This window comes from Stegostoma tigrinum, chromosome 11, assembly GCF_030684315.1.
Source record: "Stegostoma tigrinum isolate sSteTig4 chromosome 11, sSteTig4.hap1, whole genome shotgun sequence".
NCBI lineage: Eukaryota > Metazoa > Chordata > Chondrichthyes > Orectolobiformes > Stegostomatidae > Stegostoma > Stegostoma tigrinum.
The window spans coordinates 15954283-15980994 of NC_081364.1; the positions used below are offsets into that span (position 1 = coordinate 15954283).

At 45.2% G+C, this 26712-nt stretch overlaps 1 protein-coding gene across 6 annotated transcripts in view; it reads right to left on the reverse strand.

Moving 5' to 3' along the window:
* LOC125460485 (solute carrier family 26 member 6) overlaps positions 1-26712 on the reverse strand; it is a 174490-nt gene that overhangs the window by 121912 nt on the left and 25866 nt on the right. Inside the window, exon 1 of one of the 6 annotated variants that reach the window (XM_059649777.1) lies at positions 2686-2812. The exons of the other annotated variants lie outside the window; for them this stretch is intronic. The gene's annotated coding sequence lies outside the window, so the exon portion shown is untranslated. Of the gene's footprint in view, positions 1-2685; positions 2813-26712 lie in introns of those variants that run through there. 6 annotated transcript variants of the gene reach the window in all.

Consider the following 26712-nt stretch of genomic DNA (forward strand, 5'->3'; position numbering starts at 1 on the left):
TGGAGTTTGCACATTCTCCTCGTGTTGGTGTGGATTTCCTCCCACAGTCCAAAGATGTGCGGGCTGGGTGGATTGGTCATGCTAAATTGCCTGTAGTGTTCAGGGAGGTGTAGGTTAGGTGGGGTATAGCAGTGTAGGTCTGGTTGAGATACTTTGAGGTTCAGTGTGGACTTGTTGGGCCAAAGGGCCTGTTTCCACACTGTAGGGATCCTATGATCTGCTGCTCAAACTCTATTTTTAGCTTCAGATGTGACTATTTCACTGCTGTCCTGATTAGTCTCATATCCTCCTCTGTAGCACCCCCTCCCAAAAAATGTCTCCACTTCTGTCTCCTGTATTCTTCTAAAAAGGAAAAGACTATCGTGCCTACCTTCTCCTCTATCCATCTTCAATCCGCCTCCCCCTCTCTGCCTATTTATTTCAGAATCGTCTCCTCATCCCCCTTTTCTGATGAAGGGTCTAGGCACGAAACATCAGCTTTTGTGCTCCTAAGATGCTGCTTGGCGTGCTGCGTTCATCCAGCCTCACACTTTGTTATCTGGAGCAGGAGCAGTTCTGCCACACCAACAGCAGGACCCAGTAAAATGCTCAACGAGCATATGGGTTGGGGGTAGAAGTAAGTATACCTTTTCTTCTTGATGTTATACAACAATCTTGCAACATAATTTGGTACTTTAGTCAGGAGTAACTGCAAGCCTCTCCTGTAGACATTGCTGCATCATCAAGGAGAAACATGGAAGCTGAGAATACTTAAGGCACTGAAGGAGGCTTTTTAGCGCACTGTGTCTGAACCAGTGAAAAAAGGTTTATGCAGCTTAATCCTATTTTTCAACTCTTAGCCTGTAGCCCGTTCGAATATAGCATTTCAGCAAAAATACAGGCTCTTTGAAAATGTAGTGAGGGTTTCTCCTTGTATTGCTCTGTCAGGCTGTGTGTTCCAGATGCCCACTATCGTCTGAAATGAAAAAAAATCTTCTCCCAACTCCTTTTGACAATTATTGACAATTTATACCTCAACCCCCAACAAGTTTTGACATCGTTACTGAGAGAAATCGGGTTTCTCTGTCCACCATATCTAGCCCCTTCATAATGGGATAAGCCACATGAAATCTCCCTTCAGCCTTCCCTGTTACAAAGGAAACAGCCTACAACTTGTCCAGTCCTTTCTCATAACTGGCAACATATTCACAAATCTCTTTTGCATCCTCCTCTTAGTGCAATGGTGGCCATCCTGTAATGTGGTGATCTAATTTACATGCTGTGCTCTAGATATGGCTTACCTAGTTGTTATGATCCCAGCAGCTGTTAGTACTGGACAGGTCTGGTGCCAGAATGAAATATGACTTGATAGATCAGATTTTAATATGTTTTAATTTAACTCGGTGGTCTTTCACTGATCATAAGCACACAAAGGATATACATTTCTTTCCAACTTTTAAACAAAATTTAATGTACGAAAGAAATAAAAATAAAATAAACAAAACCAGGTTATCTAAACGTGAAACACGTTTTAAAGATTTCAAAACACATGTCAAATCAAAATCGCATCGAACCCCAATTGTGACTTTACAGTTAATCAAAATCCAGAGAAATTTGTTCCCTCTTAAGTCTGTAAGTTGCACTTCATTGTTTCTCCTCAGTTCCTACCCTGTGAACTGTGAAACTTTTGTCTTGAAGTTCACACAATGAAAACTTCGACTTTCTCTCCCTTTTAATAATCTGCAGGGTTCCGACAGAACAGTCCTGGTCTGGAAATTTCACAAACTACTCTTTCACCGAGATTATTTATTTCCTTAGCTGCTCTGAGCAACCTCCTTTTTCTAAAAGATATTAGACTTGCATCTGACTCCGGTCAGACCTCCTTCAAATGACCCAAAAGTTTTCCAGTTTCCATGTTAAAATAAATCATTTGATTATTCCAAATCCAAAAGCAAGGTTTTAATTGTTTTATCACTCTTGTTGTAAACCTCCATAATACTAAGAAAATGCTGATAATATTCCTGGAGTCCTGTAATTACCTAATCTTTGACACACCAGTCCCAGGCCACAGCTCCAGAGGACTGATGTAACCAAATTTTTAACCCATTCATAAAAATAAACTTGTGATGTCACCATGCCACTAGTTTAAAATCAAACCGCTAAAAAATGACATATTAATATGTATTTACAATGTAAATATAAGTGTACTTTTTACCACATAGTTTACTTCAGAGTTATTCAGTATGGAAAAAAAAACTTACACCACAAACTACATTTAACAGCAGTTCATTTATGCCTTCGTTGTACTCAGTATGTTGTACTCAGTAATCACATTAGAATTCTGCCTGAGCTACATCGAAGGAAATATGACTGATAGCTTCAAAATGTAGAATGTACAGCCTCACAGTATTGGCATTGCAGTTCATTAAGAAGATTGTTTGAAGCATCTTGAGCCACATTAGGTGCACACCCACTAAACTAACTTCCACTTTTTTCCTTGTCTTGTTCCATAACTTACAATTGTCAAACTTAGTAGCCTTATAAAAGCACAACTGTGATAATTCCTCAAGCAGTTACTTCACGATTTTACAATAATCAAGTCCTGCTTGCAATGTCTCAAAATCACCTCAGTTAATCCGAGTTGAAGCTGAAAACAGTGAATTCTGCTAAGATAAAAGGTGAAAAAAATTAAGTTTAGCAAACTACCTTTGATTAAATGTCTTCAGTTAGGCTTTTAGAACCAGCCTCTGTCTTCTCACTGCCTTTAAAGAGATTAGCACTCGTTTCTGTCTCATTCTTTCTTATATTCTCTCCCACACACATTGGATTGCACTTTAAGTTAATTCCTGTTTGAAGCAAAGATAAGTCCTAACCTTTGAGCTGTCTATTTATAGGAATATGTAGTTTGTATTTCAATACAAGCGTGGAAAACGTATGGGCCCAGATTTTCTGATGGCTAGATAATTGTTTCTGAAGTGCAGCTGTGAGGTGCACACGGAGGCCCTACAAATCCCTATCATAGCAGACTCCAAAGCAATTGCTTTGGAAATTGAAGATTCCATAGGTCAATCCTGCTACATCTGGAACCTTCTGAAGGTATCTATTTAAATCAGAGAATTCAGACAGTTTTGTTGCAATTAATGAAATTTTATTCAGAAAATGTTAGACGTAATTCTTAGTCAAAACCCCAAGTGACTGTTTAACTGCAACACCACAACTTGCTTCACACATACCCAACTACATCTTTGCAGACACCTAACATCACCCCAGATCCTATACAACACTCCACACCAATGGGCCTGACACCATCCTGTACTCGTGTCCCCCAACCCAACCTCCCACACCCCAACCCAATCCCCACCAGACTTTACCCTCTCCCCACTCTACACCCAGAACCCAACATGAGCCCACAAGACAAAACGCCCCCTCTTATTGAGAGGATACATTACAACCTGTCTAGCTCAGTGACTTCTTCAAAAGGAACTTGCAAAGATGGGAATTGTTTGTCAGAGACCCAAGACCTTGGAGTTCCAATGCAATGTGCAATGCTTCATATAGGCAATTACTTATAACAGTCACATTAACAATGTTCATGGATTACTCAGAAGGTTTAAAAAAATTAAACCATTGATGTCAAAATAGCATATAATCCAAATTTTACAAACTGGCAACAATCCATCTTGAGATCAGTAACACATCAGTGTAGCTGATCTTTCAAGGTACTTAAAGCTGCAATAATTCTGTTTTTACAAAAGTGGTATTCTGGCAATAATGCTGAAGACTTGTGTTCTAGAACTTGCTGCTTCCCTAGCCAAGCTATTCCAATACTGGTTTTTAACAGGCAATGTAGGAAATTGCCCAGGTATGCTTTGCACACAAAAAGCAGATCAAATCCAACTCAGCCAATTACCACCCGACCAGTCTACTCTTGATCATCGGTAAAGTGAATTAGAGTGTTGTCAACCATGCTATCAAGCAGCATCTGTTCGGCAATAACCTGCTCAGCGATGCTCAGTTTGGGTTCTGCCAGGGCCACTCTGCTTCTGACCTCATTACAGCCTTGGTTCAAACATAGACAAAGGAATTCCAGAAGCGAACTGGGAGTGACAGCCCTTGATGTCAAGGCTGCATTTGACTGAATATGGTATCAAGTATCTCCATCAAAACTGGAATCAATGGGAATCATGCTGAAAACTCTCTACTGCTTGGACTCATGCTTGACACACAGGAAGATGGTTGTGGTTGAGGTTGTTGGAGGTCAGTCATCTTTGCAGGAGTTCATCAGGGAAGTGTCCTTGGCGCAACCAGCTTTGATAGTTTCAATTACCTTCCCTCCATCATAAGGTCAGAAGTGGGGATGTTCACCGATGATTGTGCAATGTTCACAATTCCTCAGATACTGAAGCAGCCTAAGTCCAAATCAAACAAGATAGGAGGGGCTTAGAGGGATATTGGCCAAATGCTGGCAAATGGGACTAGTATATATGGTCTGCATAGATGAGTTGGACTGAAGGGTCTGTTTCCGTGCCATACATCTCTATGATCTAATTGGACAATACCCAGGCTTGGGCTGATAAGTGGTAAGTAGCATTTGTGCCACACAAATTCCAAGCTATGACCACCTCTAATAACTATCACTCCTTAACATTCAATGGTGTTGCTGTTACTGAATCCCCCACTATCAATGTTCTTAAGTTTACCATTGACCAGAAACTCACCACCTGTAAACTTGACATAGGGGCTCCAAGATGCTAAGAATACTGTGATGAGTAATTCACCTCCTGATTCCTCAAAGCCTGTCCATCATCACAAGGCACAAATTAGGAGTATCATAAAATGCTGTAATGTTGCCTGGATGAGTGTATCGACACTCAAGAAGATTAATGCCATCCAGGACAAAGCGGGTCACCTTATTGACACCACACCCACATACATCTATACCCTAGACCACTGACACTCAGTAGTAGCAGTGTGTATTATCTACAAGGTGCTCTGCAAAAATTCACCAAAGATCATTGGACAGCATCTTCCAAACCTACAACCACTTCTACCTAGAAGGACAGGGGCAGCAGATACATGGAACATTACCCCTGCAAGTTCCCTTCCAACCCCCTCACTCTCCTGGCTTGAAAATATACCACTGGGTCAAAATCTTGGGTCAAACTACAGCACATGGACTGCAGCAGTCCAAGAAAGCAGCCCACTACCACCTTCTCAAGGGCAACTAGGGATGGGCAATATATATTTGCTAGCCGGTAATGCCCTTGTCCCAAGAGTGTTAAATTTTTTTTCACAAGCCCACATTTAATGATATATGATTGCTACATATATCTCTAATATATACACACAGCCTGGGGGCCTTTGGAATCATTGCCCATTCCCAATTCTTCTGCTGGACATAAATTAATGATGTGGTTTGAGTATAGTAATAGGCGATAAGTTTCTTTCCAGTGAAACAGTTCAGTTTTATACTTCTCCATGTTTCATTATTGCCATTTTACTGATATTCAACAAATGTATTTCAAGATTCCTGACTGTTTTGTCAATAAAAACCTTTGCTGCTCATGTCTAATTCTAACTTACATCAGTATTGACCCTTCATCCCTGCGCTCGCTGACCCGCCGTGGCAACCAGTCAAGTAACACCTTGCTTTTAAAATTTTCATCTTGCCTCCAAATCCTTTCATGGCCTTGCCCCTGTTGATCTTAGCAATCTCCTCTACCACTATAACTCTGACATATTGGAGCTCTTCTATTCCTGGCCTGCTGTGCATCTCCAAATATCGGTAAGATAGTAGGAACTGCCGATGCTGGAGAATCTGAGATAACACAGTGTGGAGCTGGAGGAACACAGCGGTCCAGGCAGCATCAGAGGAGCAGGAAAGCTGACGTTTCAGGTCTGGACCCTTCTTCAGAAATGGGGGAGGGGAAGGGGGCTCTAAAATAAATAGAGAGGGGAGGAGAGGGGGTGATGGAAGGTGGATAAAAGAGCAGATAGGTGGAGAGAAGACAGACAGGATAAGGAAGCAGGGATGGAGCCAGTGCAGGTGAGTGTAGGTAGGAAGTTGGGATGGGGGTTGGTCAGTTGAGGGAAGATAGACAGGTCAAGGAGGTATAAATGAGGCTAGTAGATAGGAAGTGGGGGTGGGGGTTAGTCAGTGAGGTGAGAGGACCGGATAGGTGGGTGAAAAGCTGGACAGGTCAAGGAGGCAGGGATGAGCTGGGCTGGTTTTGGGATGAGGTCAGGGAGTGGGGAGGTTTTGAAGCTTGTGAAGTCCACATTGAGACAGTTGGGCTGCAGGGTTCCCAAGTGAAATATGAGGCTCCTGCAGTCTTTGGGTGGCATCGTTGTGGCACTGGGAGAGGCCCAGGATGGACATGTAGTCCAAGGAGTGGGAGGGGGAGTTGAAGTGATTTGTGACTGGGAGGTGCAGTCGTTTGTCGCGAACTGAGCATAGATGTTCCACAAAGCTGTCTCCAAGCCTCCGCTTGGTTTCCCCAATGTAGAAGAGGTCACATTGAGAACAGCAGATACAATATATCACATTCACAGATGTGCAGGTGAACATCTGCTTGATGTGGAAGGTCTTCTTGGTGCTTGGGATGGCAGTGAGGGGTGAGGTATAGAGGCAGGTGTAGCGCTTGCTGCAGTTGCAGGGAAAAGTACCAGGGGTGGTGGGGAGTGTGGAGTGGACAAGGGAGTCACGGAGCGAGTGGTCCCTCCAGAAGACAGATAAGGGTGAGGGGGGAAATATGTGTTTGGTAGTGGGGTCAGATTGCAGGTGGCGGAAGTGGCGGAGGATGGTGCGTTGAATCCGGAGGTTGGTTGGGTGATATGTCAGGATGAGGGGCATTCTGTCTTTGTTGTTATTGCAGGGAGGGGGTGTGAAGGATGAGTTGTGGGAAATGTGAGAGATGCGGTTGAGGGCGTTTTTGACCACTGTGAAGGGCAACTGGCCAACCCCCCTCCCAACTCCATACCTGCACTCACCTTTACTGGCTCCATCCCGCCTCCTTAACCTGTCCGTCCTCGCTCCACCTATCTCTTCTTTTATCCACCTTCCATCATCGCCTCCCCCCTCTCTCTATTTATTTCACAGTCCCTTTCCCATCCCCATTTCTGAAGAAGGGTCCAGACCAAAAACGTCAGCTTTCCTGCTCCTCTGATGTTGCTGGCCTGCTGTGTTCATCCAGCTCTACACTGTGTTATCTCCAAACATTGGTGGCTGCTTTCAGCTAGCTGGGCTCTAAGTGCTGGAATTCCCTTCTTAAATCTCTGTCTTTCTGTTTTCCTTTTAAGATACTATTAAAAATCTACTCCGTTTTTCAAAACTTCTGCTACCTGGCCTTAAATCTTTACAGGAGTCTCAGTGCCAACTTTTTTTCTGATAAAGTTAGTGTAATCGTTAATATATTACTGACGCAGCGACAGAGAATGAATTGCCACCACATTTTTTATTTGCTGATTGCTGTTTTCACTATTAGTGAGCCAACCATTGTCATACTTACCTCCAATGACCTTGCACAATTCAAAGTTCATTATAGTGCGCTGGATAGTTCTTGTAGACACTCACACTTCAGCTACTGTGAACTGAGCTCATGTACTTTGGCAACAGTGAGCGGACGAGAGCTTTAACCAGGTGCTAGAAGGAGAGGGGATCAGCGAATAGACAAAAATTTGCTTAATTGGCAGCTCTACCAGCCAGACCTTGGACAAAGGAATTATGGATCTAAACATATATGGAATGAAATTATCCAGAGAACAAAAACCAGGATACAAATGAAATTTGTGTCTCTGGGTTTTTTAATGAAAAACAACATACAAAGCCATAGATCTATTAAAACATGGCTAATATGCACAAGCCTTTCATGGAGACCTATTGATATTTTGACCAGCTGAATCAATAAATAAACAAACATCTTATTAGTCACATCAATTAATTGTTTTTTTTCTAGCTACTTTGTGGAAAATTACACGCAAAGCCCTCATGTATTTTTCATGGGAGTACCTTGCATCTTTTAAGTATGTTTGACCAGGCCTGCATACTTCCTCATAGTATGATTTAGTAGCACACACTATATATATATATAGTATTTTGTGTGTGTTTCTTTGCCTCCTCAGTATTGTAAAGATAATGTCTATTTTCCTTTTCTTTTTTAACTATAGACAGAAACCAAAAATAATTACTTTAAAAATTAAGGACAGCTGCAGTATTGCTACTTGCTTGAAAGCAAGTAACTTGACACTCATTGTGAGTATTGTTTACACAGCTGTTTGTGACCTACTAATTGAAATACAGTTTTTAGATGAACTGGAGCTGAAGGATTGTACAGATAGAGTTTTGGTTGTCAACAAGGAGCTGATTGGTCTATGGTCTAGTGACCAATTATTGATAACAAAGGTATTCTGCCTGTCAACAACCATATGATTGATTCTCAGGTAACTGAACAGCTTGGTTCTGTGAACAAGTTACAGGGAAGCTTTCAGACCATGACCAGCTGGGGATTTTTCTGTTGTCTCTACGGTAAGCCACTTTAAATCTCAAGAAAACCAGTTTATCTTTCCTTCAGCAGTTGCTATAAACTGCGACTTTGAATTAATGCCAGCGATATTTCATAAGTGAACCAGCCACTTTGTACTTCTTGTAAGCCGGTGAAAGCATTCAGAGAAGGGTGACTGAGGGGCAGTATTCATACCATCACAAAAATTGACATATCTTGTGAATAACAACCACAGAACAGCTTTCCCTCCCTCCATAACAACCATGTTTCTTTTCTCCCTATCTATATCTGCCTATGTCTGAATGTACTGGGGACTTTATAAACAGATCAGAGTTTTAATTAGTCATGGTATATGCTAATGACTCCTATGTTTTTACCTGTTGCTAGCATCTAATTATTTGTCATAATTTTAACTTCCAAAATCTGCTCTGAGCTTTCTGTCAATCTGGTTCAAGAAGACAAGTGAATCTGTGCATTTAAAAAAAAATAACTCTCATGTTGATTCTGGAAATAACAGGACATGATTTCCAGCATGTGATTCTGGTGAGTTGTGACAGTATTGTGTGGAACCCTTGTCCACATTAATATAATATTGCGTCAGGAAATTCTTCAGAGTGTTGCTACTGTAAAGTGTGGCAGAAACTCTATTCCCACAAGTTTCTTCTCCAAATGTGGCAAAGTAGCGATGGTGGAATTGGACCAGCTCTGAGGAGCCTCTCTGTCTGTCAGTTTGTATGTTTATAATTGGCGCACTTTCTTCTATGTACCTGATGAGTCAGGTTAAAATCAGACTCACAGACACATACATACTTGTACGCATAATACCTGGCAGTACTGTGGAGGCAATGCACTGTGCGATATGTTATGCCTTGTCAGCCTGATGGGTAGCCAAAGCAGAGTTTCTATTGCTCTAGTTAACCGACTTATTTTTATTCATTCATGGGATGTTAGGGAATCACCGGTGGGTTTTATGCTTATTGTCCATCCCTAATCACCCAGAGAGTAGTTAAGGTCATCCACATTGCTGTGGGCCTGGAGGCACATGTGTGCCAGAGCAGGAAAGGATGACAGTTTTCCATCCTGAAGGTAAAATCACCACAATCCCAAGGGATGAAAGGGCTGCTCGCTTATGACAGCGAGAGAGAGAGAGGGCAAGAAAAAGAGAGGGAGAGAAAAAGAGAGAGACAGAAAGAGAGAGTGAAAAAGAGTGAGAGAGAAAAAAAGAGTGAGAGCGAGAGAGAGAGCAAGGGAGAAAGAGAGAGAAAGAGAGAGAGAGACAGATGCTGGGTGGGAAGTGGGGGAGAGAGAGAGAGGGAAAGAGAGAGAGAGAAAAAGAGGGAGAGAAAAAGAGGGAGAGGAAGAGAGAGTGAGAGAAAGAGCGAGAGATTAAAAGAGAAAGAGAGAAAGAAAGAGAGAGAGAGAACTGGTGGTGGTTTAACCTGACGGTCACTACACCTCAGGTGGGGGGACAGTGTGAGAAGGAAAGTCTACATGGTAACCTCAGCCAGTGAGGGAATTGAATTTCAACTATTCCGTCTGTATAACAAACCAACCAACCAGCCAATCAACTAAGCTAACCAACTCCCCTCCATCCCTAAAGTACCTTAACGAACAGACGGGCTTTTACGGCAAACAATAGTGCTTATACCATTTCCATTAGCATAGCTTTCAATTTCAGATTTTATTCAATTTAAATTTCCAACTCTGCTATGGTTGGATTAAATTTCGTGTCCTTGGAACATAAAATAAAAGCAAAAAACCGCTGGTGTTAGAAATCTGAAATAAAAAGAGAAAGTGCTGGAAAATAGGTCAGATTGGGATGTCTGGTCGGCATGGACAAGTTGGATCGAAGGGCCTGTTTCCGTGCTCTATGACTGTATGACTCTAACTCAGCAGGTCTGGCAGCATCTGTGAAGAAAGAAACAGAGTTTATGGCTCAGTTCTGAAGAACAGTCAGGTGGGACTCAAAATAGTAACTCTGTTTCTCTCTCCACAGGTGCTGCCGAACCTGCTGAGATCCCCCAGCATTTTCTGTTTCCTCAGCCAGGGGTTTGTGGAGTACTAATCCAGTGATATAATCACCACAACACCACCTCCTGCCTACCTCGCTCTAGGCAAACATAAGATGAATGAAATGAAATAATAATGAAGTTGTTCATTTGCGGAAGTTGATCATATTCAAGAGACCTGCTATTTTTGGGTTGCACAGCAACTGGAGTTCCATTGTAAAATGCATAATAAAACCTCAAAATTGCTTCATTGACTCTAGAGCATTTTGAGTTATGCTGAGATATTTTATTCATTCAAGTCAGTTTTGTGTTGCTACTAGTTATTGCCCATCCCTAATTGCCCTTGAGAAAGTGGTTGTGAACCATCTTCTTGAATCGCTGCAGGCAATGTAGTACAGGAATTCCCACAGTTGTGCTAGGAAGGGAATTCTTGTACTCAACAACATTGAGAGAACAGTGATATTACTCCAGGCCAGGATGCAACGAAGCAGAACATGCAATCGGCAGTATTTTCCATGTATCTACTGCCCTTGTCATTTTATGTAGTAAGAGCCATAAGTTCGGAAGGTGCTCCCTAGGTAGTCATGATGTCACAAGGATCGGTGCTGGGTCCACTGCTTTTCATCATTTACATAAATGATTTGGATATGGTATAGGTGGCATGGTTACTGAGTTTGCAGATGGTACCAAAATAGGTGATGTAGTGGACAGCGAAGAAGATTATTTCAGAGCATAACAGGACCGTGATCAGATAGGCCAACAGGCTGATGAGTGGCAGATGGAGTTAAATTTAGATAAATGTGAGGTGTTGCAAATGATAAGGCAAACCAGGGCAACACCTTCACAGTTAATGGTAGGGTCCTGAGGAGTGTTGCTAAACTAGTGGCCTAGGGGTACAGGTGCATTGTTCCTTGAAAGCAGAGTCACACGTAAACAGGGTGGTCAATAACACATTTGGCATGCTTGCCTTCATTGGTCAGTACATTGAATATAGGATAATAAAATGTGAGGCTGGATGAGCACAGCAGGCCAAGCAGCATCTCAGGAGCACAAAAGCTGACGTTTCGGGCCTAGACCCTTCATCAGAGAGGGGGATGGGGAGAGGGAACTGGAATAAATAGGGAGAGAGGGGGAGGCGGACCGAAGATGGAGAGTAAAGAAGATAGGTGGAGAGAGTATAGGTGGGGAGGTAGGGAGTGGATAGGTCAGTCCAGGGAAGACGGACAGGTCAAGGAGGTGGGATGAGGTTAGTAGGTGGATGGGGGTGCGGCTTGGGGTGGGAGGAAGGGATGGGTGAGAGGAAGAACCGGTTAGGGAGGCAGAGACAGGTTGGACTGGTTTTGGGATGCAGTGGGTGTGGGGGAAGAGCTGGGCTGGTTGTGTGGTGCAGTGGGGGGAGGGGACGAACTGGGCTGGTTTAGGGATGCAGTGGGGGAAGGGGAGATTTTGAAACTGGTGAAGTCCACATTGATACCATATGGCTGCAGGGTTCCCAAGCGGAATATGAGTTGCTGTTCCTGCAACCTTCAGGTGGCATCGTTGTGGCACTGCAGGAGGCCCATGATGGACATGTCATCTAGAGAATGGGAGGGGGAGTGGAAATGGTTTGCGACTGGGAGGTGCAGTTGTTTATTGCGAACTGAACGGAGGTGTTCTGCAAAGCGGTCTCCAAGCCTCCGCTTGGTTTCCCCAATGTAGAGGAAGCCGCACCGGGTACAGTGGATGCAGTATACCACATTGGCAGATGTGCAGGTGAACCTCTGCTTAATGTGGAATGTCATCTTGGGGCCTGGGATAGGGGTGAGGGAGGAGGTGTGGGGACAAGTGTAGCATTTCCTGCGGTTGCAGGGGAAGGTGCCGGGTGTGGTGGGGTTGGAGGGCAATGTGGAGCGAACAAGGGAGTCACGGAGAGAGTGGTCTCTCCGGAAAGCAGACAGGAGTGGGGATGGAAAAATGTCTTGGGTGGTGGGGTCGGATTGTAAATGGCGAAAGTGTCGGAGGATGATGCGTTGTATCCGGAGGTTGGTAGGGTGGTGTGTGAGAACGAGGGGGATCCTCTTAGGGCGGTTGTGGCGGGGGAGGGGTGTGAGGGATGTGTTGCGGGAAATACGGGAGACGCGGTCAAGGGCGTTCTCGATCACTGTGGGGGGAATGTTGCGGTCCTTGAAGAACTTGGACATCTGGGATGTGCGGGAGTGGAATGTCCACTCACGCCCTCCACCTCCTCCAGGACTTCCAATTCCCTGGCCCCCAACACCTCATATTCACCATGGACGTCCAGTCCCTATACACTTGCATTCCGCATGCAGATGGCCTCAAGGCCTTCCGCTTCTTCCTGTCCCGCAGGCCCGACCAGTCCCCCTCCACCGACACTCTCATCCGCCTAGGTGAACTCGTCCTCACCCTCAACAACTTCTCTTTTGACTCCTCCCACTTCCTACAGACTAAGGGGGTGGCCATGGGCACCCGCATGGGCCCCAGCTATGCCTGCCTCTTTGTAGGTTACGTGGAACAGTCCCTCTTCCGCACCTACACAGGCCCCAAACCCCACCTCTTCCTCCGGTACATTGATGACTGTATCGGCGCCGCCTCTTGCTCCCCAGAGGAGCTCAAACAGTTCATCCACTTCACCAACACCTTCCACCCCAACCTTCAGTTCACCTGGGCCATCTCCAGCACATCCCTCACCTTCCTGGACCTCTCAGTCTCCATCTCAGGCAACCAGCTTGTCACTGATGTCCATTTCAAGCCCACCGACTCCCACAGCTACCTAGAATACACCTCCTCCCACCCACCCTCCTGCAAAAATTCCATCCGCTATTCCCAATTCCTCCGCCTCCGCCGCATCTGGTCCCACGATAAGACATTCCACTCCCGCACATCCCAGATGTCCAAGTTCTTTAAGGACCGCAACATTCCCCCCACAGTGATTGAGAACGCCCTTGACCGCGTCTCCCGTGTTTCCCGCAACACATCCCTCACACCCCGCCCCCACCACAATCGCCCTAAGAGGATCCCCCTCGTTCTCACACACCACCCTACCAACCTCCGGATACAACGCATCATCCTCCGACACTTTCGCCATTTACAATCCGACCCCACCACCCAAGACATTTTTCCATCCCCACTCCTGTCTGCTTTCCGGAGAGACCACTCTCTCCGTGACTCCCTTGTTCGCTCCACATTGCCCTCCAACCCCACCACACCCGGCACCTTCCCCTGCAACCGCAGGAAATGCTACACTTGTCCCCACACCTCCTCCCTCACCCCTATCCCAGGCCCCAAGATGACATTCCACATTAAGCAGAGGTTCACCTGCACATCTGCCAATGTGGTATACTGCATCCACTGTACCTGGTGTGGCTTCCTCTACATTGGGGAAACCAAGCGGAGGCTTGGAGACCGCTTTGCAGAACACCTCCGCTCAGTTCGCAATAAACAACTGCACCTCCCAGTCGCAAACCATTTCCACTCCCCCTCCCATTCTCTAGATGACATGTCCATCATGGGCCTCCTGCAGTGCCACAATGATGCCACCCGAAGGTTGCAGGAACAGCAACTCATATTCCGCCTGGGAACCCTGCAGCCTAATGGCATCAATGTGGACTTCTCGAGCTTCAAAATCTGCCCTTCCCCCATGCATCCCTAAACCAGCCCAGTTCGTCCCCTCCCCCCACCGCACCACACAACCAGCCCAGCTCTTCCCCCCCACCCACTGCATCCCAAAACCAGTCCAACCTGTCTCTGCCTCCCTAACCGGTTCTTCCTCTCACCCATCCCTTCCTCCCACCCCAAGCCGCACCCCCATCTACCTACTAACCTCATCCCACCTCCTTGACCTGTCCGTCTTCCCTGGACTGACCTATCCCCTCCCTACCTCCCCACCTATACTCTCTCCACCTATCTTCTTTACTCTCCATCTTCGGTCCGCCTCCCCCTCTCTCCCTATTTATTCCAGAACCCTCACCCCATCCCCCTCTCTGATGAAGGGTCTAGGCCCGAAACGTCAGCTTTTGTGCTCCTGAGATGCTGCTTGGCCTGCTGTGCTCATCCAGCCTCACATTTTATTATCTTGGAATTCTCCAGCATCTGCAGTTCCCATTATCTCTGATACATTGAATATAGGAGTTGGGATGTCATGTTGTGGCTGTACAGGATGTTGGTGAGGCCACTTTGAGATTACTGCATACAGTTCCTGTCACTCTGCTATAGGGAGGTTGTTGTAGCGCTTGAGACGGTGCAGCAAAAGATTTACAAGGGTGTTGCCAGGACTGGAGGGCTGGAGTTATAGGGATAGCCTGAATAGTTTGGAGCCTTTTTCTCCCCTGGAGCATTGGAGACTGAGGGGTGACCAGATAGAGGTTTATAGAATCATGAGCTGCTTGGATAGGATGAATGACCAAGGTCTTTTTCCTCAGGTGGGCAAGTCCAAAGCTGGAGGATATTCATTTAAAATGGGAGGGGAACGATTTAAAAAGGACCTGATGGATAACTTTTTCACATAGGCAATGTTGGATGTAAGGAATGAGCTACCAGAGGAACTGGTGAAGGCTGGTACAATTATAACATTAATAAGGCAACTGGATGGGTATATGAATAGGAAGGGTTTAGAGTGATATGGGCTGAATGTTAGCAAATAGGACTAGGTCAGATTGGGATGTCTGGTCCATGCCGACAAGTTGGACTGAAGCGTCCGTTTCTGTGCTACAAGACCCTATGATGAGTAACTGCAATGCATTGCAGTGGTACACATTGCAGTCACTGTGTGTGGGTGGTGGAAGGAGTGAATGTGAAGGCGTTTCAATGCAGTACCAAAATGGATTATTTTGTGCTGGATGGTGTCAAGCATTGAGTGTTGTTGGAGCTGCAGCCATCCAGGGTGTATTCCATTACACTCAATAGGGGAGAAGTCGGCTATTCTGTAGGCTATAATAGCAGTAGATATGGAAAACTTGTCTCCCCTTGAGGGAGAGACCAAAGGGCATTATCTCAGAATAAGGTTTCATACATTTAAGACAGAGGTGAAGGGAAATTTCTACTCTCAAAGGGTAATGAATCTGTGGAATTCTTTACTGCAGAGGGTTGTTGAGGCTGGTTCATTAAATATATTCAAAGCTGAGATCAATAGATTTTTAATCAGTAAGGACATCAGAAAGGGTTATTGGGAAAAGGCAGGAACGTGGATTTAAGGATCATCGGATCAGCCATGATCTCATTAAACGGCAGAAAGGACACGATGGGCTGAGTGGCCTACTTGGCCACTTCCATTCTTATGGCTTACCTCGGTCTAGGCTGTCTTTATCATTAGGACGGCCTCTCGTTGCCATTCCTGAGAAAGGCCACATCCGCGGTAGTCTAGAGAGAATGCCCAGCAATGGAACCATGAGGTGAATTTCTTTCAGGTCCCAAGCGTCTCCATGGATGGGTGGGAGTGACCAACACATGATGCTGTTGGCGAGCAGAGAGTAAATAAAGGGTTACGGTTTAAATACGATTCCAGGAAGCTGTATCCTGGAAGCTCCCGGCCAGGCTGAGAACCTCTTGACTCATCAGCTCCATAAGGTCCAGCATTCCGCTCACATGTGAATATGAAATAATCTTTGAAGGTAACAAAAGACATGCTCTTAAGGGGAAGTAAAATGAGTAAAGAGTGTGAAGTGTATGTTGGCCTTCATAGCGAGAGGTTTCAAAAACAGGAATGTGGATGTTTGCTGCAATTATGTAGGGCCCTGGTGATGTCACACCTGGAATGTTACGTGCAGTTTTGGCTTCCTTATCTGAGGGAGGATGTTCTTGCTATTGAGGGAATGCAGCAAAGGTTTATCAAATTGATTCCTGGCATGGCAGGACTGACGTAAATCAGCCAGGGTTCTATTCACTGGAGTTTAGAAAATGAAGTTGATGTAGGGTGGTGGAAGGGGGTTATGCGGTGGAATTTCATAGAAATTTATAGAATTCTAACAGGGCTAGACAGGTTAGATGCAGAAAGGATGTCCCTAATGGTGGGTGAGGCCAGATTCAGAGTTCATAGTTTAAGGATAAGAGAGAAACGTTTTAGGACTGAGATGGAGAGAAATTTCTTTGGACAGTGATAAGCCTGTACAGAAAGTGTTTGATGCCAAAACTGTAAGTGCTTTCAAAAAGGAGGCAGATGAAGATGTAGGGATATTGGGGTAGGGGTGGGATTAGGGAATTGGGCTGATGATCAGCAAGCTCAAGGGGTGAAATGGCCCACTCTTGCTCTTATTTTCTATGTTTCTATGCTAATTTCCACTTTCATGCCCATCACACAATCCTGTTTACTTACTCACTCACTTCCTCCCTGTTTCCTCAGAAATCGTTGGAAATTTCTGTATGCAGATGGTAATTACAGGATTGTTAATGAATTTGGCACTCCTTTAGAATCCTACACTTTGTCCTGAAAATAATTAAGTATGTCTAAGACAGCTTTGTCGCCTTCTGTTTGGAGTCCCTAGTTACACTAAGTTAACAATCTGGCACAGCAAATGAAACTGGACTATAGGGAATGCCATTGCAATGTTCCATTGTTTGGGGACCAGTAACACTGATGCAGAGAATGGCTCCAGAGATCTTCAGGTTGGTCCAACCAGGTTTCAATGAAGGCTGAAATAACACAGATGTCCCTGTCCCTGGAAAGGATCTGGATTTCAGATTTCTCTGTTGAACATATTTCACTGAATTTGAATGCACTCTAGGTCGTATCAGAACAGATGGAAGCTTTCACTTAAAGTAATAAGATGCTGTCCCTAGCAAGTAGACTCAACATTTATACAAAAGGTCACAACTCAGGATTGAACAGTTTGGACTATTCATTGGCACCAGTCAGCAATTTGCACATGTTCAATCTATTTTGAGAGGTTTTAATCCCCGTAATTTCAGCCCTCATCAACTATCCAAAGCAGAGATTTATGACATTAACAGGAGGAGTGATTACAGCACAGTATTTGTGGAGACAAATTAAGGATACCCTTCAGCTTGCTGAGCGGGACTACCATTGATTAATGCAATAGAGAGAAGAAATTCCTTTCTCATCTCTGCCAGATTGTGCCCTCTGGTCCTAGTCTCTCCTACAAGGTAAAACAACCTCGTTGATGCTGACTAGAGATCTTAAAGTAATATGGTTCCATTTGCTAGCATTTGGCCCATATCCCTGTAGGCCCTTCATATTCATATACCCATCCATTCAAATATTGTAATTGTACCTGCGTCCACCACTTTCTCTGACAACTCGCTCCATACATGCATCACTGTGTGAAACAGTTGCTGTTTCAGTCCCTTTTAACTCTTTCTCCTCTCACCTTAAACCTATGCCCTCTAGTTTTGGACACCCCACCCTAGGAAAAGACTTTGCCTATTTACCCAATCCATGCACGTCATGATTTTATAAATCTCTATAAGGTCACCATTCAGCCTCTGATGCTCGAGGGAAAACATCCCCAGCCTATTCAGCCTCTCCCAGTAGTTCAAACCTTCCAACCCTGATAACATCCTTGTAAAGAGATAGTAGGAACTGCAGCTGCTGGAGAATCTGAGATAACAAGGTGTCGAGCTGGATGAACACAGCAGGCCAAGCAGCATCGGAGGAGCAGGAAAGCTGATGTTTCGGCCCAGACCCTTCTTCAGAAAGATTCTTTTTCTGAAGACGGGTCTGGGCCCAAAACATCAGCTTTCCTGCTCGTCTGTGCTGCTTGACCTGCTGTGTTCATCCAGCTCTACACTTTGTTATCTAACATTCTTGTAAACCTTTTCTGAACCCTTTCAAGTTCCACAGCATCCTTCCTATAGCAGGGAGACCAGAACTGAATGCTGTGTTCCAAAAGTGGCCAATGTCCTGCATAGCCACAACATGGCATCTCAACTCCTTCACTCAATGCACTGATCAAAAAAGGCAAGCATACCAAACACCTTCTTTACTATCCTATCTACCTGCCACTTTACTTTCAAGAAACTATGAACCTGTGCTGCAACACTCCACAGGACCTTAAGTGTATATGTCCTACCCTGATTTGTCTTTCAAAACGCACACCTCACATTTATCCACATTGAAATCCATCTGCACTTCTCAGCCCACCGGCCCATCTGATCTATGTCCTAAGGTAACCTTCTTGGCTATCCACTGCACCAACAATGTTGGAGCCATCTGCAAACTTACTAACCATACCTCTTATGTTCACATTCAAATCATTTACATAAATAACACAAAACAGTGGGACCAGCGCCCATCTTTGTGTGATACTGCTGGCCACAAGCCCCCAGTCTGAAAAGCAGCTCTCCATCGCCACCACCCTCTGTCTCTTATCATTGAGCCAGTTCTATATCCAAATGGTTAGTTCTTTCTGTATTCCATGTGATCTACCCTTGCTAAGCAGCCCACCATGTGGAACCTTATCAAACGCTTCACTGAAGTCCATATAGATGACATCCACGCCTCTAAAGCTAACAACTCTGCAGTTCTGTTTCCCTTCTTAGTCCTTTCTTACATAGTGGGGTGACATTTTCTACTTTCCAATCCACACGAAGCATTCCCAAATCTATAGAATTTTGGAAGATAGTTGTTGCTTTGGTGACACTTCACATCCTACAACATTCTGGGATGTCAAACATATGGTCCTGGGGATTTAGCAAGTTTCAATCCCATTAATTTCTCCAGTCCAACCTGCTTACTTATGCTAATTTCTTTTAAATGCTCCTTCTTTCTAGTCACTTGAATCTCTGCTTCTGCAAGATTTACTTCACTTAAACAAGCAGGGAGACATATGGCAGGGCTTAGAGATCACAGGAACGTTGGAGCATAGTGGCGGAGCAGTTTAACAAATGTTTTGCAATTGGCTGACTTGATGGAATGAGTGATCGTTGCCATGACAGCTAGAACTATGTCTGTTGGATACGTGCAGGGACCTTCACTCTATTGCTTGAAGTATGGGTGCCTTTATTCATTGCTTACAACAAATAGGGTTGAAGCAACTTGAGGTTGGTCTTGATGACTGTATCGGCGCTGCCTCTTGCTCCCCAGAGGAGCTCGAACAGTTCATCCACTTCACCAACACCTTCCACCCCAACCTTCAGTTCACCTGGGCCATCTCCAGCACATCCCTCACCTTCCTGGATCTCTCAGTCTCCATCTCAGGCAACCAGCTTGTTACTGATGTCCATTTCAAACCCACTGACTCCCACAGCTACCTAGAATACACCTCCTCCCACCCACCCTCCTGCAAAAATTCCATCCCCTATTCCCAATTCCTCCACCTCCATCGCATCAGGATGAGGCATTCCACTCCCGCACATCCCAGATGTCCAAGTTCTTCAAGGACCGCAACTTTCCCCCCACAGTTATCGAGAACGCCCTTGACCGTGTCTCCCGCATTTCCCGCAACACATCCCTCACACCCCGCCCCCGCCACAACCGTACAAAGAGGATCCCCCTCCTTCTCACACACCACCCCATCAACCTCCGGATACAACGCATCATCCTCCGACACTTCCGCCATCTACAATCCGACCCCACCACCCAAGACATTTTTCCATCTCCACCCCTGTCTGCTTTCCGGAGAGACCACTCTCTCCGTGATTCCCTTGTTCGCTCCACACTGCCCTCCAACCCCACCACACCCGGCACCTTCCCCTGCAACCGCAGGAAGTGCTACACTTGCCCCCACACCTCCTCCCTCACCCCTATCCGAGGCCCCAAGATGACTTTCCATATTAAGCAGAGGTTCACCTGCACATCTGCCAATGTGGTATACTGTATCCATTGTACCCGGTGTGGCTTCCTCTACATTGGGGAAACCAAGCGGAGGCTTGGAGACCGCTTTGCAGAACACCTCCACTCGGTTCCCAGTAAACAACTGCACCTCCCAGTCGCGAACCATTTTAACTCCCCCTCCCATTCTTTAGATGACATGTCCATCATGGGCCTCCTGCAGTGCCACAATGATGCCACCCAAAGGCTGCAGGAACAGCAACTCATATTCCGCTTGGGAACCCTGCAGCCCAATGGTATCAATGTGGACTTCACCAGCTTCAAAATCTCCCCTTCCCCCACCGCATCCCAAAACCAGCCCAGTTCAAACCCTCCCCCCACTGCATCACACCACCAGCCCAGCTCTTCCCCTCCACCCACTGCATCCCAAAACCAGCCCAGCCTGTCTTTGCCTCCTTAACCTGTTCTTCCTCTCACCCATCCCTTCCTCCCACCCCAAGCCGCACCTCCATTTCCTACCTACTAACCTCATCCCACCTCCTTGACCTGTCCGTCTTCCCTGGACTGACCTATCCCCTCCCTACCTCCCCCCCATACTCTCCTCTCCACCTATCTTCTTTACTCTCCATCTTCGGTCCGCCTTCCCCTCTCTCCCTATTTATTCCAGAACCCTCACCCATCCCCCTCTCTGATGAAGGGTCTAGGCCCGAAACGTCAGCTTTTGTGCTCCCGAGATGCTGCTTGGCCTGCTGTGTTCATCCAGCTTCACGCTTTATTATCTTGAAGCAACTTAACTTTCCTTTAGTTGTCCTATTCCCTCAAGATGGTAGTTATTGCACTCCAACAAGGAGCACAGAGAGCCCAGCATCCACGAATTGTCATCCCAGAACATTCCACGTTTTTTTCTGAAGAATTGTCTAGGCCCATAACGTCAGCTTTCCTCTGATGCTGCTTGGCCTGCTGTGTTCATCCAGCTCTACACCTTGTTATCTCACATTCCACGGGTGACCTGCTTCTCTGCCCCAGATCCCATTGTCTCCATCAGGTCTGAGCAAAAAGGTTCTGCCTGTACCTGAGCAGGAAGCTCCCAACAGAACAGAGTCCCTTAGGCCCCGGACCAGGGGATGCGCATCATCCAAGCAAGCTGGCTTAGCGCTCAGCAGTCTTGCTCAGCTATGGGTATTGGGTGCCACAATTCAAAAGGTTAAACAGCCTTGAAATTACTTTGGCAGCATGGGTGTCAATGTAGTGCAGAACAAAGCACTTCACCAAATCCTTCTATCTGCTAGGGATTTTGATTGGTTCTGCTTTTATTCTAATCAAACTTGAAGGGCGCTGATCACAGCGTTTACTTTGGCAGCATGCGGAGGTTAGCTCAGAGCACTCTGAGGCAGTTAGTCTCTGCTGCCCTCTAGAGGTAATACAAACTCAGGGAAATGCCATCAATAGCTATTGCTGAGAGTTAGGGGAGTAAGTGAGTATTATCTCAGCCCTCCAATATTCTGCAATAAACAGGCATTCCTTGCGCACTGACGTTTGAGGAAAGTTTAGGCAACTCCTGCATATTCCTGCACAACTCCTTACCGATGTTCACTCAACCCAAAACGTTAACTCCGATTTCTCTCCACAGGTGCTGCCAGAACTGCTGAGCTTTTCCAGCAATTACTTGTCTTGTTTCTGATTCATAACTATCCATGGTCATTTCAGGTTTTATTTCTCTACTGATGCCATGGCCAGAAACAGAGCAGGAAGTCATTGGCACAATGATACAGAAATTCACTTCCATTGAATGTCAAAAAAAAAGTATAAAATGGAAGCAGCAGCGATCAATCCTTCCAATAGGGCAGGGACATCTCTCAGTTATCATTGACTTGTAGCCTTGAATGTTCTCTATGTTTATTAAAAGTAATCCAGTGGCTTTTAGGTTCTGTCAGATCTGTCTCCTTTGCTTCATAAGTGCACTTGCTTCCTTTGCAGGATTATCAGTGTTATTTCCCTCAGTATCTCGACTAGAAATCTCATGTCTGAGGAGACATGGCTCATCTATCTTGTTCTCTGGTAAGTGTCACCCATCCTTTAGCTGGGTTGTGGAGCTCACAGCAAACAGCTACTGTCCTCACATGAGTGGTCCTTCTGAATGGCCCAGGCAATGGAAGTTCACATTCAACAGGGTAATTGGCTGCTAGCTAATGTCTCTTAAGGCAGTATGGTCGACATTGTTATGATGATTGGCATCAGTTTTTGGTGTTCTGTACTAGGGCCACTAATCATGCCTACCAGGGGTTTCACTTGTCACCCACAAGCCAGCCCTAGGAGACGATGCCGGGATTGAGCATTTGAAGGGCATGAGAGGTGTGCAGAGCACTAACTGCCAGGACAGATCTCTGGAGGGGGGAATTGCAACCGGAGTTCTTGCCTGCTCAGTTGGACAGTGAGGGAGTGAAATCCATTTCTTTTAGGGAATGAGGCCGGATGGTGCTGGGGAGCATCATGTGTGCTTAGTTACTAGCTCTTTGTACATGAGGGAAAGCAGCAGTGACTGCAAACCTGACTGCTTAGGCAGCTCTCTTGCTCCATCGTGAACTGAACAGCCTCATGTGCTTTCCGGAAAAAGGCATCTGTCAGTTCACAAATGTACTTGTGAGGGATTAATTGGGAGATGCCACATGAGTTCCCATTGTGCTTTGAAAGGAGCCGGTGATGGAAGTTCAATGCCACTGTGATTTTAAGGACCACAGACAGTGTGGCCAAACTATGTGTCTGTCGATCTAACTACAGGAGATGGCATATGGAGGTCTTGTGATGGTGTCCTTAGACTATGTTAATGGCTATTCATTCACCTGCATGAAACTGGGATGCCTTCAGTAGACCACATCTTCGTACACTGCCTGCCACTGCTGTGAGCCTGGAGATTTTGCCCCACCCGCCCCTTTCAGGTACTGCTCACTCCTCCATAGTTGGATTTCCTGGACCTTCAGGATGCTGCTGGGCCAAACTTCACCTTCTCCTCCTCCTCCTCGTCAGGAAGAAAGATATAGTTCTCTTTTGAAAAACCTGCCCTCTTCAACCTAGCCCTTGGACTCTTATCAAGCTGCTCAGATATCAGGAGAAAGCCTCGTCTTCGTGATGAGGCCATTCCTGTGCGATCTGTCACAGATCACCCTCTCCCACATTCAGCCAATTGGAAGGAATGTGTAATCTTGAGCATTCCTTCCATGTGACATAATGCTGACTTTGAGACTTGGTTCCCCTCATGATGTCCTGCAACTTTCATAAAAGCCTCCTCCCCGTGGCATACAGACTCAGAAACCACACAGCAATGACAAGTCCTGAAGAGCTTCACTGGGAACTGTGCAGACACCAATACCCTTCCCCTTAGACCCAACCCTTACCCCAACACCTCCTGCCCCAGTGTGTGGTGCGCTTCAGCTCAGAGTTTAATGCATTACTCGACCTGGCTTGGATGTCAATGGTATGAAATGCAGAGCACAGTAAAATAGGCATCATGTGGCTTTGAGCATTTCTCGTCAACATAGACACTCTAACAGAGTGCATATGTAATAATGCTTTGGAGGTTCTTCACTCACTCTTTGAGCTGTATAGGTATTACGTGTTGCCAGACATGAAGCCCATCCCATTCCTCAGTACTCTCATTCTCAGCAAGAGACTCTGCATTCACCAGAATCCTCAGTAAAATGCCACACAATTTTTTCCTTTGATTCTGGCACTCTCTAACATACAGATATTCACCCCATAACCATAGAATATTTTGCTTTCCTTTGTTAACTTCCAAACTCCTCCAGTCACTGTGGCCCCTTTTACCATTTCCCCTCAACTTCCTGATATTCCATCTGAGCATTCACGCCCTCAACATTAGTCTGACACGGCCTCTTATCCGAGCCACTCACTCCTTCACCCTCCGCAGCAAATATCATAATCCCATTCAGTTCCCTACTCTGAATATATTACTCCAGCCCTCTCTGGTCCTCCTTGTCCCTACCACAATTAATCTCCCTTCTGCTTCCCAGTTGCCTGCTTCCAATTCCAGCACCCTTCTGCCACCTTAACTGACCAAGCCCCTTAAGTGACATTTCCTGGTCATAACTACCAGCTTTATCTTCAGCCCATTCACATATCACTCTGCCTGTTGGCCTCTGACAGTGTTCCTGCTGTGAGCCAGACTCCCTGCATTAAGTCTTGTCCAGGAAAACTACATTCTTAGCTGTGATAGCCCAAACCCTATAGAAGGGCCATGCAACATCCATTCTGAATCAGTCTGTGGATGAAGACACCTCAGCAAGAAACAGAAAGCCATGTACTTACCAGAACATGCAGGACAAAGTCCACCTCAGCAGCTACACACACCCCATATATACATTTGGGTTGGTGAAGACATATTTTTACATACTTATTATTCATAAGATTCTGATTATGACCTGAAATAACTCCACAGAGGCTGGTATCCCATCTCCAAATCACCTTTTATTTACACATGCATTGTAAATGCCGCAGACTAAAATCAGATCCAGCTTTTAGTGTGAACAGAATCCCTGACATTCTTGTTTATGTCTGTCAGCCAAGGCTCCCTGATTGGACCAGGTTAACAGCCCCAGTCAGGGAACTCATATTCTATGACAGAGATGACAAAGTGTAGAGCTGGATGAACACACCAGGCCAAGCAGCATCTTAGGAGCACAAAAAAGTTGACGTTTTGGTCTCTCATGTTCTATGGCATCCACCTGGCTGACCTCATCACGACATGACCATAAATCCAGAGGGCTGGGCTATTAATGAGCATTCATGACCTGCTAATGAATGCAAACCAGCTTTCAGGACATCGCTGTCAGGAAGTTTGAACTTTGTGAAAATTTATTTTAAAATAGTACGAAAACTTTACCACACTGTGAGGAATCTGAATTTCTCACTCCTGCACAACCAAGTTGCCTCTCCTACCTTTCTACAGCAGGTCTGGAAGATTCTGCCCAGTGAGTGAGTGTTAAAATAATTGCCTGCCCCTTATTACAAAAACGAGGATATCAACTGTTGCAAGCAGTTCAGTAAGGGTTCATTCAACACAGTTGTGGAAAGAAGACCAACTGTAATGTGACATCCACAATGTTGAGCTGACAATTGTAGCCATGATTGAGATTTTAATTTTCACAATGTTGAACACACCTTCCTGAGGTACCCTCAAGATGATTTCCTTTCTGTCTTTGCAGTGGCCACCCTTCCTGCTGGGCTGCCATCTGGTGTCATTGTTGACCCCCTAATTGGGCTCCTGCTTCCCTGGTCTGTCCATCATCCTTAAGTGGACAAAACTTGTGGAGCTGGCTTCTTAATTAGCCAGTTCCAGAAAGATTGCAAACAACATTCCGCTCGGGCCACTTCCTGAACCACAATTGAGAACAGAGGCTAATGGTAAGATCATGACCTAAGTGTGTGTGAAGAATATATTCTTAAATTCCTCATTTGATCTACCATGTGTATTCTGGTATTCACACAATCAGCTTACTTTGGATTTAAATCAAAACACTATCAAACTTCTCCACAACTTTGAAGACTGCTATAAATGCTTCTTTTAGTCTTCGCACCAGAATTTCTGAAGTAAAGGGAACTTTGTATATTTTGTTTGCACTCCCTTTTGCTTCAATGTCCATTTGTGAAATTAACACCGAACGGCACACAGTAAAGCATATGTGGCCTACCTAAAATTTGAAGGAAATTCCTACTTTTCCTACTTTTGCATTTAACTCTTTTAAAAATTAACTCTTTATGTAACTCTACCCTAAGTCTCTATGCCATTATTTCTCATTCAGCTCCTGGACAATATCTGGCATTTTATATTTGCCACAGCAATTAACTTTTCACTGGACAACATTCACTCACCATTCACTGACCATTCTAAAGTTAGTGGGGTAAACACTTTGGAGGAAGCTGATTGAAACTTTATCTTGAAATCAAACTCCCCATTTCTTCTTGCAACAATCAACCTGGCAACTTAGATTGTTACTTTGTGTTATGGCTAGAAAGAACTGGATAATATGGGAGTCTCTTAACATTTTACACCCTTTAGAAAAATACAGTAATATATGCTGATTATAATTGCACATCCCAAGAACACAGACAGCAGCTCAGCATGTCATTCTATTATTTAGACATTGAGGTCTTGTCGAAACATTGAGTCTTCTCTAGAATACAGATAATGTTGTAGCCAGAATGTGGCTGCAGTCTAAAAGGATACTTAACCAAGCAGTAAATATACAAGTCCATCAAGTGAACCCAATCCAAATGATCACAAATCTATTTTAGCTAAATATTAATTGGAGTCGAGTGCATTAGTCAACTGAACTGCTGGGTTGGGCACAGTTACAAAGCCTTGAGTTAATTCATTGCTGTAGGAGATAAGAAAAAAGCTGCTAGGTGTGATATCTTATGAGTTTTCAGTACAATAGGGCAAAATTCCCCTGACTGCTGTTTCTAATAAAAGTTTTCAATGCCTTTT